The following is a 16104-nucleotide window of genomic DNA, read 5'->3' on the forward strand; positions in this document are numbered from 1 at the left end:
AAACTGCTCCTTTGACCTCCCTTTTCTGGGGCCTCTGTTGACAACTTTGTCAGAGGATTAATTATTCCAGACACCTCATAATCCTCAGATATTGGTGATAAATTATCATTAGGCTGGAAGACTGTGACGAAAATGAATTTTCTATAAATAATTTCCATTGTTATCACTATATGGCAGATTTAATTAACCTTGGAAGCTGCAGGGACCTGTTCTGGCAGCCTCCGCACATTAGCTGACCGACGCTGATTTGCAGCCTGTGCAGGTGTGAGCAGAATACATTTTCCTAAAAGGTGGAAAATCAAACAATACATGCTGCCAACTGTAGCTCACTATCAGTAGAATTTGCCCATAAATGTTCAATGCATTTGGATAGAAGGAGTATGATGCTGTCTGTTGGGGGAATCTTACCTACACTGGAGATCAGGGCTGGCTCTTTGTGTGTTCGACCAGTGCGGAGAAACAGAACGGTCGCTACCCCATAGAGGGCGGAGTCGACCCGAACTGTCCCAATTTTAGCAGGACAGTCCTGTTTTTCAGGTACTGTCCCACTGTTTCACCTGCAGGCCAAAGTGTCCCATGGGTGGTCAGCAGGTTGGGGACAGGGACCGCCACAGCTCTGCTTTGCTAAGCAGAGAGCAGCAGTGCCAGTGAAGCTGAATGGATGCAGCGTGCATTGATACAGTGGCGTTTCAGTGCAAGGAGATGGATGGGGGCAGCCCAGCTGCTGACGGAGTGCTGGGCTCACCCCCAGCATGACATAAAACAGGAGGCGTGCATATGGGCATACCCCCTAACTGGTATCATATACGGACATGGTCTATGGAAATTAGGCAACACTCTCGAAGACAAGGGGCACCAAACTATTTTCAAACAGGGCACCACTCCACCTGGAGCCGGTCCTGCTGGAGATAACATGCTGATGTGAAAATGGATTACGCAATATATGTATGACACTCAGTGGGGCTGAGTTGGGAGCAAACCAATAAAAGCAACTTTGCACCTGCAGAAACCATGCTGCAATGCCAGAGGTGCACATACTTTATTTATTATGTCTGCATGCAGAGTGAATACTGGCTGTTCCTGCATGTAGCCCACATATGCTGGCCAGCTTTATTCTTACACTGCAATTTAGATAGACACACCCCTCCCACATCTAATCTCTCTACACATTGTACATCTGCCCCCCTGCAGGGCAGCATTGTTTTACCCAGGTGCAAAGTTACTAGCGCTTTAATTATTCACACCCAAATCAGAATCAGTCCCAGTGTTGGGACGGATGTGATTGCTCTGGTGCTTCTATAATATAATTACACATTGCGTGAGGTTGGTGAAAATACTTTGTGAAATCTTTAATTAGAATCTTTTTGAGATTTTATTCCAGAACTTCTATTGTAAAAACACAATTACTGACTTATTAAGCCCATATCGTAATGGTAATTATTTTCTGTAAAGTAGCACACAACATCCTTCCGGTGTTTCATTATTAGAATGTATTTCAGCATCAGCATCATTTTCTGCTTGCTGGGCAATTTCTCTCAATCTATTAAACTTGCCCCTGTAATTCTGCTTAATGCAATTGTTGTTCCCTCTTTACCTTCGCATCTAATGCCTGACATTCTGCTATTAGTATCCTCTCCATCATAGCTTTCTCCATTGTGTTCTGCTTTTCTATATTTACTCTTTGGACATTTAATTCCCTTTCATGTACAAAATTCAGAACTAATTGTCTCCTGTCATTCATCTCCCTCACAGGATCCCGTGGTTCTCCAACACGGAATTGAACATCTTTAATAACTTCAAAAAAGAACTTTAGGACCTCCTCGTGCCTTCCTTTCAATTTGTGAGTATCGTTTGCAGTGTAATTTTCAAATGAAAAGATCCTTTCAACGCCCATGTTCCTGAATGTGTTTTCTGTATCAGTCAGGTTCCCGTTTGTCTTGTGGGTGAGAACAACAATAGGATATACACCTGAAATTACACATACACTGCTTTTATGGCATTTATATATTATTATGAGACTCATAACATATATTCTAGTACATAAAGGTGGGGAGTTTGACTGGGGCGGTACACCTGTCAAATTGTAATGCAGGTTTCCTAAGGCGATCTCAGGTAGGACAGAAACCTCCAGTGGAGCAAAAGGGCAAATGACACAACATATATTCTAGTACATAAAGGCTGCATTATGACACATGGGATAGTATTGCTGGCTCACAGCACTGATGCTATGGGTTAGATTCTAACTAGAGCCATATATATGATACTTCTATATGCTCTCCTCATGTTTTCATGGGTTCCCCTGGGTGCAATATAACCCTAAAATACAATTTAGACTTTACTCTATTGTGTGATTATTTGGTAGAGAAAATAGATCATTTACATGATTAAACATTCTCTGTAATTATCTGTGTAATATAGTAGGAAGATAAAAATACAGAATAATACTATTGGAGATATACAGTACTGTTAGCGTCTCCATAGTCACAGTGTTTTGATCTTATTCGGGGGCAACTTCCCTCTCTGCCTCCTACTTGTTATTGTGATGGGGACCCCCCTGTGATACATTAGGTTGCATGCAAAACTTCTCTGAAAGCACAAAATAATAAAAAATCTGCCCGTGTGTCATCATGGATACTCTTCAGAGTAGTCGGGACAGTGTTGAAGAGAGGGTCATTTTTGGATGCAAATAGTTCCACCACTCTTTTTATTACCTCATCCACTAGAGCTGAGAATTTTATTGAAATATTTTTTTTTTTTCTTGTTTTTTAATAAACTTTTGATTACTACTGCAAATCTTGGGCTTTTATTATATTATTATTATTATAATTATTATTATTATTATTATTATTATTAAATTATTATTTTTATAGTATCTACATATTTAACTAGCTAATGCTATATATTTATATCCATACTTTTCAACATTAATCTACATAAAAATCTTAGCTCTACTTATTCCCTCCTGACTGTAGTGTTTGATAAAGAGTAAAAACCATTAATACTGAGTACAGGGGTTTATTGGTAGGTTATAATTTTAAAATTGGCAAATTGTGTTAAATTCCAATTGAGTTTTAAGATGGCGATGACAGGTAAGTGACCCACTTTGCAAGGACCTCCATACTGTAGGAAGGAGTGGGGCGTGGAGAACCACCTCCATCAGGAGATAGCCATTGGTTCCCTCAAGATATTTCTGAAAACCTTTAGTATTGAGTTTTCTGAATATTAGGTAATAACAAAAAAGAAAAAGCAATCACCAGCGCTAGAGATGAATCTATTAATTGACCACTGACTAGCCTGCTGCTCTGTATGGCAGAGGATTTATTCTACCCTCTTTTATAAGTTAAATTAAAAAAAAATACAAAATTGAGAGCGCTGGCAGACAGTTTTATATATAAAGAAAAAAATATTTTATTTTATCTAGTTTCCTTATTAAACCAGCTTAATGACATACACACATTCCTTCACATTCAAAAAATTCTCAGTATACAAAAACACTTTCCCAATAATAATACTTATTAATCGTTCACATGTAATTCACTGATGAACTAATTATAACATACACCTCCAATGTTACTGCTAATATCTGTTATAGCAGCCATTTGAATTTAAAGCACACTTAAAAAGATCACAGGTCTACAAACAACAGCAGATCTCATTTAGGATAAACAGAAACAGTTGTAGCTTTTTCACTTTTTAGCAGATAATGTGTATCCACTTGAGGCTTTTATTATCCTTTTCTGGAATATTGTATATGAGTTTTTAGTTCCAGCTAACACCATACTGTATGTTTCCTTTTATACTGCAATTTTGTATAGATTTGTGAAAAAGAATATCCATTCTGCAGTATCACTAAGTACACAGCAAACAGTTCTGTTTATGGCTGAATATACAGGCACAGTGACAATTGGATATTTTTAATGTGCAAGATTTTACTTTAGATATAAATAATGTCCAGTTATGATTATAGCTGACTACACAATCACAGTGGCAATAAAATTACTTTTGCAAGATCTGAACATATATATTGTATCAGCGAAATGTGTATTCACATGTATAAAACTGAATGCTTTGCATCCACAAGGTATATATATATCAATGATGTATACATTCCTATGCATCAATTTAAAAAAAATATATATTTATGGTAAAAAATAAGCTGTGAGGCGGTGCCCGACCCCTGGAGTGTGAATGGATGCCGCGCCTGCGCGTGGCAACCATTCACTGACGGGAGAGGGCTGGGGAAGCCCATCCAGTGATGGAGTGCTGGGCTTTTCCTCCAGCCTGACGTTATTTGGAGGCATGCCATGCATCACCTAGGGGGCGTGGCCTATGGTAATTAGGCCACGCCACCAAATTCGGTCGTGCGCGGCTCCGCTATGTAAGGGCTGCCTTCTCAAGGGCTGGCACAGGGTGCTCTGACCCCTGGAGCTGGCCCTGGCTATGAAGCTATAAATAGTGTCTCTCCTTACTATGTGCTAATGTAAGTATTTCTAGTAGACGCCTACCTCCGGAGGGTTCCGCCACCCGTTCACCACTGCAGACGGCCAGGTATCCAGAAGTTAAGAGAGATCAGGAGCCTGAGCAACAAGAACAGTGCACACACTAGCCTGCCAGGTGCCCCTGACAAGCAATGCTGCATCAACCAGCACCCGTGCCGCGATGCTTAATACACCACACAGAACACTCTGGAGGTGGGTGCCTACCAGAGACCACAATACTTACTGTACATCAGAACACGGGTAAGGAGGGACACTCTTTGAGTGTGATTCATGAAAGGATGGACAGCTCAGCTCTCCATTTTTTCTTGGCTTTGCATTCACCATCTAAGGATGGCAAAGTGTGTTGTTAATCATCCATGCAAAGGACAGGGAACTTACCTGTCCTTATGCCGAGTCCCGTCCTCCGTGGTAGCTCTGCCCCTTTTAAACCCATCAGCCGCTGCTGCTACAAGCAGTTAGAAGCAGCTGGCACATGTGCAGAAAATGGATCTAAACAGCATATATGCAGGAGAGTAATAAAGGAAAAAGCCTGATAACTCACTCAGCTTTTGTTAGCCGTTGCTTCCCGGTAGGTTGCAGGTGAAAATTTAAAATGGTATCTGCAGTCATTGTAAAGCCTGGCGTCCTAGCAATCACTGCTCTCCTGGTTACCTATAAGTATTAGCCACCCGCAATCAGTGTAAAGCCTGTCATGCTACCAATCACTGTTCCCCTGGTTACCAATCAGCACTCCCTAAGCTCTCCATGCAGGGCTCCTGAGGCTCTCCAGGCAGTGCATTCATGGTGCCACAGGCAGTGTATCCATGGCTCCCCAGGTGAGGTTTGGCAGCTCTCTAGGCTAGGATCCCATGGCTCCCTAGTCTACATGAGTTCCTGAACCAATGAAAGCACATTGGAGATCCACCTTGGAGAATTGAAGCTATACTCCTGTAACTGTGCTGGGACAACCTTTACTTCAGAGGTTCCCAAACGCGGTTCTCAAGGTGCCCCAACAGTTTGTGTTTTACAGATATCCATGGTTGAGTACACTTGACAGGACTGAGGGTGCATGCAGTTCAACAGCGACAGCAAGCCACTCGACAGCGATCACAATGCAAACTCTGCACTACATAAGGACGCCCACTTTACCATTTGCACACCACTAATACTTAGCAGAATAGCAAAACCATTGGTACAATCGAGTACCCATATGCATACTTGCACAAGCCCTGACTTTACTCCTAACTTGCTAATAGCCATGCATGCTATGAGGCCTCACACTGCATAGGGCATCACAGTAGATAATTTATACACGCCCCTAGCAATGGTGTTGAAACACACTGGCATGCCTGCATTCGCACAACCACCCCCCATAACCACCCACAAATGGCACTTCCTGTCAATCACTCTGTGATGGTTTTGCATAGCCTCTTCGATTGCAGTCACGATCGCAGTGGCTGGCTCGCGCACTGCGATGCTTATGCATGTGCAGAATGCAACAGTTGGATGATTGCGTGCGTATTAGCAACTGCAATCCAAGCTGAATAAGGCCCTGAGACCAGTGCCAGATGGGCCTGGAGCTGAAATTCATGAAGGGCCTATTTTGTGTCGCTGTTGGTGGTGTGACAAGTGCTGCAGCAGTGTGACTGGTGATGTTGGGTCGTGACCAGTGTGGTGTAGGTGATGTTTACATACTGTAGGAGTGTGCCCTGTGCTGTGGATCTGTTTAGTACCATGGAAGGTATTGCTGGCCCCTACCTTCAACCAAAGTGGCTACTGTTGGAAATCCGCCATTCTCTGTCCTTCCCTTAAAACATCACCCTCAAAAAAAAAAATATATATATATATATATATATATATATGTATATATATATATATATATATATATATCAGGTCCCAGTTGCACACGTGTATAGTAATGAAGATGAGTGCATGGTACACCAAAAAAATAAAAAATCTGCAAAAAGAACCTGCACATCCATTAGTAAATGTAAATAAAACTTATTTATATCAACAGCAACATAATAAAGTGCATGCGTTTGGAGTGTGTGCCAAAACACTATAAATCAGGTAATAAGGCATGACGGTGTAAAGCAAATACTTAGTACACACCAGGGTGGTCATATAGATAGGATGACAGACAGGCTATCTTTATGCCCACCCTGGTGTGTGCTAAGTATTTGTTTTACACCGTCATGCCTTATTACCTGATTTATAGTGTTTTGGCACACACTCCAAACGCATGCACTTTATTATGTTGCTGTTGATATAAATGAGCTTTATTTGCATTTACTAATGGATGTGCTGGTTCTTTTTGCTGATATATATATATATATATATATATATATATATATATATATATATATATTAGGGGTGTGCCTTGGTGTCGTGTCTTGGTTTTGGATCTGGATCTTTCTTCGTGTTTTGGATCTGGATTGGTTTTGCCAAAACCACCCTTCCGTGTTTTCGGTTCTGGGTTTTGTGTTTTGGATCTGGATTTTTTCTTAAAAAATATAAAAATAATGCTAAAATCACATAAAATGGGCCTTTTTTTGTTCCTACGCTATTAATAACCCCAATAACATTAATTTCCACTCATTTCCAGTCTATTCTGAACACCTCACACCTCAAAATATTGATTTTAGGCCAAAAGGTTGCACCGAGGTAGCTGGATGACTATGCTAAGCGACACAAGTGGGCGGCACAAACACGTGGCCCATCTAGGAGTGGCACTGCAGTGGCAGACAGGAAGCCAATCAGCATTATGGTGCCCATTTGCATGTAGCATGTACCCAGGAGATCCATGCTACATGCATCTGTGTGATTGGCACAGAGCAAAGACGGGTCCGTGAGACCCGTCTGTGTTGCTGTGGTAAAATTTTTTAAAAAACCTGTGTAAAAAAAGAAAAAAATGGCGTGCCCCCCCAAAAAAAAGAGCAGCCAGCCCCGGGCATTAGTGACCCAGTGCTGGGTGTGCTTAAATACAGGGGACAAATGATGTAAGAGTCCCCTGTACTTAAGCACAACCAGCACCGGGCTAGTCAGAACCAGCGCTGGTTGCCAAAATACGGGAGACAAACGACATAGGGGTCCCCCGTATCCTGTGCAACCAGCTCTGGGCTCTGATCCGGTCCTGGTTCTGGAAATACAGGGGAAAAAATGAGTAGGGTTCCCCTGTATGTTCCAGAACCAGCACTGGACTTTTTCTAGCTGGGGGCTGATGCCACAGCCCTTTCACTGGGACCCCAGCCACAGCATCAGCCCTGACCGCTAGTCAGCCCAGGCCGGGGATCCCTGGAGAGCTGGGGACCCCCCAATAAAGGAGTCACCCTCTCCAGGGCACCCCTGGCCCAGGCTGATAGCCCAGGGCTATCCCCACCACTCCTGCTGGCGGTGGGTGGCGGGTTGATAGTGTGGTGTGGTGTAAATAAATAATATCAAACATTGTCTTTACAAGTAGAACTGTAAGTCCCAGCAAGCCTGCCCCGCATGCTGGTACTTGGAGAACCACAAGTACCAGCATGCAGGGCATTAAGGGCCCACTAGTACCTGTAGTTCACCTGTAAAAAAAAAAAAAAAAAAAACACAGGACACACACACCGTTACAGTATAAGTTTATTAAACATACATACACACACACACATGTACACATACTCACCTATGTAACCCTGTAGCATCGGTCAACTTGTCCGGTAAAGTATCCTTAGGGGACCTGTGAAAAAAAACATACTCACCATCTCCTATGCGGGGTTCTGTCCTCTTCGTTGAAAAAGTAGGCATCCCGAGACTTGGCAAAAAAAAAAAACGAAAACCCGATCCACGGTACTTCCCGGATAAGAGCTTAGCGGCAGGGTATCACCGTGGAAACCCCGATGCTAAGTGTTCATTGGCTGAGAGAGGTCATCCCCCGTCTCTCAGCCATTGAACGGCTCCCTCCATTGTAGTCAATGGTGGGAGCCACAGGGTTATTAAAGTTTACCCTGCGGTTCTCACCATTGACTACAATGGAGGGAGCCATTCATTGGCTGAGAGACGGGAGATGAGATATTTCCAGAACCAGATCAGAGCCCCCCGTATTTTGGCAACCAGCGCTGGTTCTGACTAGCCCGGTGTTGGTTGTGCTTAAGTACAGGGGACCCCTACGTCATTTGCCCCCTGAATTTAAGCACACCCAGCGGTGGGTCACTAATGCCCGGGGCTGGTTGCTCTTTTTTGGGGGGGGTGCATGCCATTTTTTTCTTTTTTTACCACAGCAGCACAGACGGGTCTCAATGACCCATCTGTGCTCTGTGTCACTGTCAATGACACAGATGCATGTAGCACGGATCTCCCGGGGCCGTGCTACATGCAAATTAGCACCATAATGCTGATTGGCTGAGGTCTGTCAGCCAATCAGCACTTTGCCCATTAAAGGCAAAACCGAACCCGCTCATCCCTAATATATATATATATATCTATATATATATAGATATATATATAAAACTGTGGCAGTCGGCACTCAGGACGACTAGTAATAATAACGCAAACACCGCAATGGCTAGAAATTGACGTTTCAATGCTCACAGGATTTTATCCTGAAGAAAATGCTATGAGCATTGAAACGTCAATTTCTAGCCATTGTGGTGTTTGCGTTATTATTACTAGTCGTCCTGAGTGCCGTCTGCCACAGTTATATTGATTTTATCCACGTTGCCAGGGAGGGTATATAGGGGGTACCGGATGCAAGATTTGCAGTTCAGCAGCGGAGTGTCATCTCTCTGTATTCCATATAAACACTTAGACAAATATATATACACATACATAAATACTCAGGGGCCACACATTATACTGACTTCTGGCCTGGGAAGTTGCTCTGGCCCTGCTGTTGCTGGGCTGCCTTCCCTCCTGATTCATGAGCAAGGCGACAGGATGGTGAACATCACTGGTCACGTCTTTAGAGCAGGACGGTCAGGGGCGGAGCTTCAAACATGTTGGGGGTGGGGGTTTGGATGTGGGAGGGACTTCAGTCGGCTGGTCCTCCCGCCGAGGAGAAGGGACGGGAGGTGGCTAAAGCTTAGCAGAGCTTAGCTACAAGTGGCTGGGGGGTGAGGGAGCGCTGTCCTGGTGGTGACAGGAAAATAAGTATTTTTCCTGTCTGCACCGCAGTCAGTGTATGTGGGACTATTTTCAAAGAGAGGCCAGGAGTTGTAGCTCCACCCATCCCATTGTTAATTCAGCCCTGCCTGAGATGCCACCATCTGTTGCACCATCAAAACTTGCATAAACCCCATGCAGGTGCAGGTTCTCTATCTGTGTACGGCCCCCTATGTAGGTGTTTCAGCATCTTTGAATGCAATCACTTTACCTGAAATAAAAAAGAAGTACCCCTGCAGTGAGCGTTGAGTCATTCACTGATTATCTACAGGTAGTTGTGTGATTTGAACCTTATACAGCTGACTATGAAATAAGTTTGTGCTGCTTCCATTATACTATACTATATCATAGTATCTGTTTGTAGAAAATGTTGTGCAGTCTCAATATTTCTATGACTAGAGATGGATAAATCTCTTGCTCCAGATCTGCAGCCTGAATATTCAACCCCAGATAGTGAGCACTTAGTTGGTCTCCCTAATATCAATTCCAGCTTAATTGTTACACTGCAATTTATGTTTATACTTAGGAGAGGCAAGTCCAAATTGTATTATCTATCTGCACATTTTTAACCCTTTCTGCAGTGCAACAAGGTTTTACCAGTGTGCACAGTTACTTACTTTTGTGCCTTACTCCCAACTAATAAACAGCCCCATAGAGCACACTAAACATATAAAACACATGGAACACAGAGAGTATGTAGAACATACAGAACATACAGGGATATTGGTACTAATAAATACATGGGATAGATGAGTAGGTGTTTGTGCAATAGTTCAGCGGAAAACATGGTGTCAGAATAGGATTTAGGCCCTCATTCAGAGCCGCACGTTAACAACAGTACGCTCGTTGCGTTCCGATGTTGACTAACCGCGCATGCGTCGGTGTTACACCGCGCATGTGCGTACGGCAGATTGCGAGCTTTTTTTCTCTTGTTCCTAAAATAGCGTACAGGAAGTGACATGTCAAATGTGATTGACAGAACAGGGCGTTTTTGGGTGTTGACGGGGGTGGAGATGAAAAAACGCAGGCGTGGCGAGGCGTTTTTGGGGCGTACATACATTAGCAGATGCGAACGTCAAATGTGTTCGGACCGTCTCATACGTCACTGAAACATCCGCTTTCCCTTCAAAATGCTCGCACAGCTTAGGGTCAGGATTACTCGACCACATTGGCGATGGCCTTCTCCTCCGTCCCGGGACTCCACGATGGTGCAGCGATTAATCGCGGCTGGTCAGTAAAGTAATTAGTGTTGGATTGAAATCCGGCTTGGTATGTGTTTGGAAAGGAGTTTATTGGGATAGCACAAAAGCGTACGCAGGTGGAAATCAGAGCTGCTAATGTCATGATTACATAATCAATTAGCGTACATTTTTGGGCTTTTATTTTGGCCACAATTTGGTGGTTATGGCCTATTGTAACAATAATGTCATCATCTTTTAATTAGCTCCCCTTTTTTTTGGTTTACTGTGGAATTTGCATCGCTATGTGTTTTTTTAAACGTTCCTTAAAGAGGCCTTTTTTTTTAAAAAAGAGGGTCAGTTTTTGCGTTTAAGGCCAGGATTAAATGTAACCCATTTGTACAATAATGTCACAATACAATGTCAGTGTTTTGTTTTTAATTTATTGTTTACACACAAACAAATTGGCATAATATTGTATTGCCTTTTTTTGTGGCCAAGATATTTGATCAAAAAAAAAAAAAAACATAACTACTAACATAAGCGTAAATACAAAATTTAAAAACATTTCACAAGAAAGGAGAGGGAAGTTTTGACCAGAAAGGAATATGAGCCAAGCACAGAAGGAAAGTGGGAAAAGTCGCCATTGCTGTCACCGTTTTCTCGCCCGTTTGGCTGGGTGAGGGTGGGCGCCAGACCGGGTCCGGGATGCCATCGGGCTGGCCTGTCCAGAGGCAGATGTTGTGGCCTCTGGACTAGGCACAGGGCTAGGCACATTTGGAGGATTGCCTGATGTTGTGCCAGAGGTGGAGGATCTGGATGTTCCGGCAGGAAGGGAGGTCGGCTCCACCATGTGCTGGCGAACGAGCTGCTCCAGGGCATCGGCGATGCGGATGTTGGCCCTGGTATTTTCCGCCAGGGCCTGAGCAATGGTCACGTTGGCCGCAGCATTTTGCTCCAGGGCCTCAGCCACCCGTATCAGACTGGCGTCCATCCTCTGCAGAATCTCCGTATGGCAATCCGATTTAAAATTGAGTTCTGTGAGGAGGCCCACTGCCTGCGAGGGGGCACGCCCTGGACTGGCTTCTGCAGGGTCCTCAGCCGGATGTACTGGTTCCTCCCCTGCAGAGTCAGCAGAAATTCTGCGGCCAAGGCTCCCCTCTGGAGCAGACTCATCCGCCTCTGTCTCTGTTAGGAAATTGGAGAAAAGACTCACATTAGAATCTACATATTGGCACAATAGCATTTCTGAGTTGGTGACATCACAAGACTTACCTTGGCCAACATGAGGAGCCGCAAAGTCTGGCATGTCCGTATCCATGTTGGACACGCCAAACACCTCCACAGCCTGCACACACCCCTGTGCCATCTCTTCTAAGTCTGTCAACTCCAATGACACAGGGGTGGGACCCCCACCTGTCCCCCTTGCATGCCTAGCCCTGTCGGCAAGTTTTTGTTTTAGACGATATTTGAAGTCTGCCCATCTGTGGAATGAATTTGGAACCATTATCCTTTTTTTTACAATGGGGTTTGTTTATAGGATGGGAAAGTGTTTACTTACCGCCGTTTGACATCCCGGGCTAGATGGACATAATCACCCACCCTATTGACAGCAACGGCGACCTCCTCCCACATTCTCCACTTCTGGCTTTGGCTCATATTCCTGGCTGCCTGGGGCAGGATGTCAACGCACTTCTGGATCAAAACCTCCATCTCCTTGCTTGTGAAATGTGGCTGCCTTTTTTTTTTTGCAGCTTTGGCGGGTTGACTGGGGCCAGCAGTCTCTTCCATGTCATCCTCCTCACCTATTTGGGTAAATATGCAGATTTAGCCACTTCACAACTTGCACAATATTATGTTTTAAAATACTCATTGACACAAAATGCATGAAGGCCTTACCGCCGCAATTTTGACCATTGTTTCCCTGGTTTGAAGCCATGTCTCTGCTTCCAGCATGAAATCATCCAGAAATTCTATGTGATTTCGTGACGTATTTATACATGTGTCGTTAGTTTGCGGCCGCATCATTGATTGTGCGTCCCTATGATTCATCCTTAATTTGTGCGGGAAAATAAACACTATTTATGGCTTGGTGTGTGTGGATTCGAGGTGGGGTTGTTGGAGTGTTGTCGGTTAAGTGGTTTGGATTTGGTTGGTTGGTTGCGTTTGGAGGATTTTGGAGAGTTGTTTTTTTGTTTGTTTTTGCTACATTTCTTTGGTTTTTCCGTTCGCATTTTTTTCATTTTTTCAACATCCTTTCCTGATTTGGTAAGTTTTGTGCATTCAAATTTGTGGCCAATTGGTGTATTCTTCTGTTTTGTGGTTAGTTAATTTGTTTAACACTCATTTCATCTTTTTTAGTTTTTTTTTGTTTTCGGACCCAAAGAAGTTTTTTGAGGACATCTTATATATTCGAGTTGGGTAAGTCCATTTTTTGTCTTGCATTTGCGAATGAATTACGGCATTTTTGACTGTTGGTGTAGCGCCTTGCATTTGCGAATGAATTACTGCATTTTTGACTGTTGGTGTAGTGACTTGCATTTGCGAATAATTTACCGCATTTTTGACTGTTGGTGTAGTGACTTGCATTTGCGAATAATTTACCGCATTTTTGACTGTTGGTGTAGTGACTTGCATTTGCGAATAATTTACCGCATTTTTGACTGTTGGTGTAGTGACTTGCATTTGCGAATAATTTACCGCATTTTTGACTGTTGGTGTAGTGACTTGCATTTGCGAATGAATTACCACATTTTTGACGGCTTATTCATCATATAATCCAGTTTTGCTTTTCCCTTTTCCATTTTTTGGGTCCATTTGAACCCTATTTGATGTACGGTGTGCAATGTAGTTTTCATCGATGGCCAAATGTGTTTTTCCGCTATTTTCTGTGTTGGCTTGCAACAATTTTTAAACAAAAAAAACACCCTCTAAATTTTTGAAGTCTCATTGTTGCCTTTTTTACAGTTTATACGTATCATGACAATACCCCGGCATGTAAGCAGCTATGGATGGTATCAGAAAGCTAAGTTGTTTTTTCTTACTTTTGGGGTGGGTCAAAAGCCTTACATTGTAAACTTTGAATTTCAGGTAGATCTGGGGCGAATTGTTCTGGCCCTGCTCCCGGAAGACGACCAACCTCAAACTCGTCCCAGGCGTAGGCATCGTAGGCATGCAAGGCCCCAGATATTTCGAACACGTGTCACCCTTTTTGGAATGCCCGATGATGAGGTTTTAAGACGCTACCGTCTACCTCCCAAAATCATCATAGACACTCTCTCATTAATAGAAAGTGATCTTGAGCGGCAAATTGACAGTCCAACAGCAATACCACCACTGACGCAATTTCTGGCGGTGTTACATTTCTGTGCCTCAGGATCGTTTCAAACAACGGTGGGAATAGTGGCGGGCATCTCCCAATCCTCCTTTTCCCGGATCCTGAGGGCAGTGATGGAGGCACTTTTCAAGCACCTCCATCATTTTATTAAAATGCCTTTGGATATGGGTGCCCTTAGTGTGACCAAGGCCAATTTTTACCAAATAGCTGGCTTCCCACACATCATAGGGGTTGTGGATGGTACTCACATACCACTTCAGCCTCCAGCACGGCTGGAGGCAATATTTAGAAACAGGAAACACTATCACTCCCTGAATGTAATGGTGGTATGTGATGCCTCCCTCCAGATCCTGTCCCTGAATGCTAAATTACCCGGAAGTGCTCATGACTCCTTCGTCATCCGGCAATCAGGGATATGGCAGAAATTAACCAACCTACAAGCTGGTGATGCGTGGCTTCTGGGTAAGTGGAGACCTTTAGTACATAACAATGTTAAGCTTGATACACAGTGTTCCTGATGTGGTCTATTTTTGTTCACAGGAGACAGTGGATACCCTTGCATGTCCTGGCTGCTCACTCCTTATTTGGCTCCCACATCAGGGCCACAAAGTGCGTATAATTCCGCACTTACAGCCACCAGGCAAGTGGTGGAGCGCTGTATCGGCCTTTTAAAAGGCCGATTCAGATGCCTCCACCGCTCTGGTGGCGAGCTCATGTATGTGCCGGATATGGTGTCTAAAATTGTGGTCCTGTGTGGGATATTTCACAACATTGCCATAAGGAGTGGTGTCCCAATGCAGCCAGAGGATGCCTTACCTGAGGATGGCCCCCCCGAGGTTGGTCGAAGGTCAGTATGTGGGGGGGCCATACGCGATGATGTGGTGGCCAGATTTTTTAGGTAAGTTTGTTCAAAACTCCAGTGTTTATACCTAATGTGTTTGTTTTTTTTGGCAAACATCTAATTTATTTTTAATTTTCTCACCATCTTCTGTTTGTTCACATAATCTTTGGCACTCCAACGCTCACTACTTCCTGCTACCCTTACCAAACCTGGATCTGGTCCTTTTGGGCATATATTCTGGAACCCATATCGCAACGCCATGTTTGTGGAATCATGTTGGCATGGTCCTTCGTCAACCAGTTCTTGATTTTGTGTTTTTATTTAATTTTTTCTTGGTATGTGTTGTATTTGAATTTATCACTGTGTATTTTTTTTGGGAGTGACCACTTTGTTTTCTCTGTTATGTGGTGAATAAATGTTTGAAGAGTGAAATGGTCTTCCTTTTTTGGGACGTTAACAGCAAGTGTAACCAGGTTAACACAAGTTACATTTGACTAAGGGGTAAACCAGTACTGACGCCAGTTGAGCAAAACTGAAATATGTTTTCAGCTTTCCAATCCACACCAAAAGGAAGCCTGGCCCAACCTTGGGATTTGTAAGATTGGCCTAAGCAGCTTGCGCACCAAGTAGGAACCTGGAAAATGTAGAAATCTGAAATTGACACTACACCCAAAAAGGGAAATTACATTGTTACTGTTATGTGTTTCTGGTGTCTGTTTGACATACAAAGACAAAACACAATCTAACTTTTAAAAAAGGGAAATCCTTGCAGGAACTTATGTCAGGCTAAACTATCTTGGTTTTGGTTTTTAAAAATGAGCCACAACGTATATTTGTCTTTAAAAATTTATTGGGCAAATACAACAAAAAAAAAAAAACTAATGCCGAAGGAGGCCAGACAGCCGGTCGAGGGCCACCAGAAGGCCGATTACATGGTGGCGCATCTGCCCCACAACATCCGCCACCTCTTGCCGACGCCTCTGTTCCTCTGTGGGTGAGAAAAGTGTGTGGGTTAATACAACAATAGGGACTCCACAGAAAAACATAAAAAAAAAAACAAATCACTCCTAAACCCAAAAACATAAATAAAAAGGGTGGGCTGGCAAAAATACAAGGCCTAGGTACAAATTCCCACAG

At 43.4% G+C, this 16104-nt stretch overlaps 1 pseudogene; it reads right to left on the reverse strand.

Annotated features, from left to right (window-relative positions):
* Window positions 1-1543: 1543 nt before the first annotated feature.
* Window positions 1544-16104, reverse strand: part of LOC148481842 (uncharacterized) — a 28909-nt pseudogene continuing 14348 nt past the window's right edge.

Source organism: Taudactylus pleione, unplaced genomic scaffold (assembly GCF_031769625.1).
Source record: "Taudactylus pleione unplaced genomic scaffold, aTauple2 ptg000559l, whole genome shotgun sequence".
Lineage (NCBI taxonomy): Eukaryota > Metazoa > Chordata > Amphibia > Anura > Myobatrachidae > Taudactylus > Taudactylus pleione.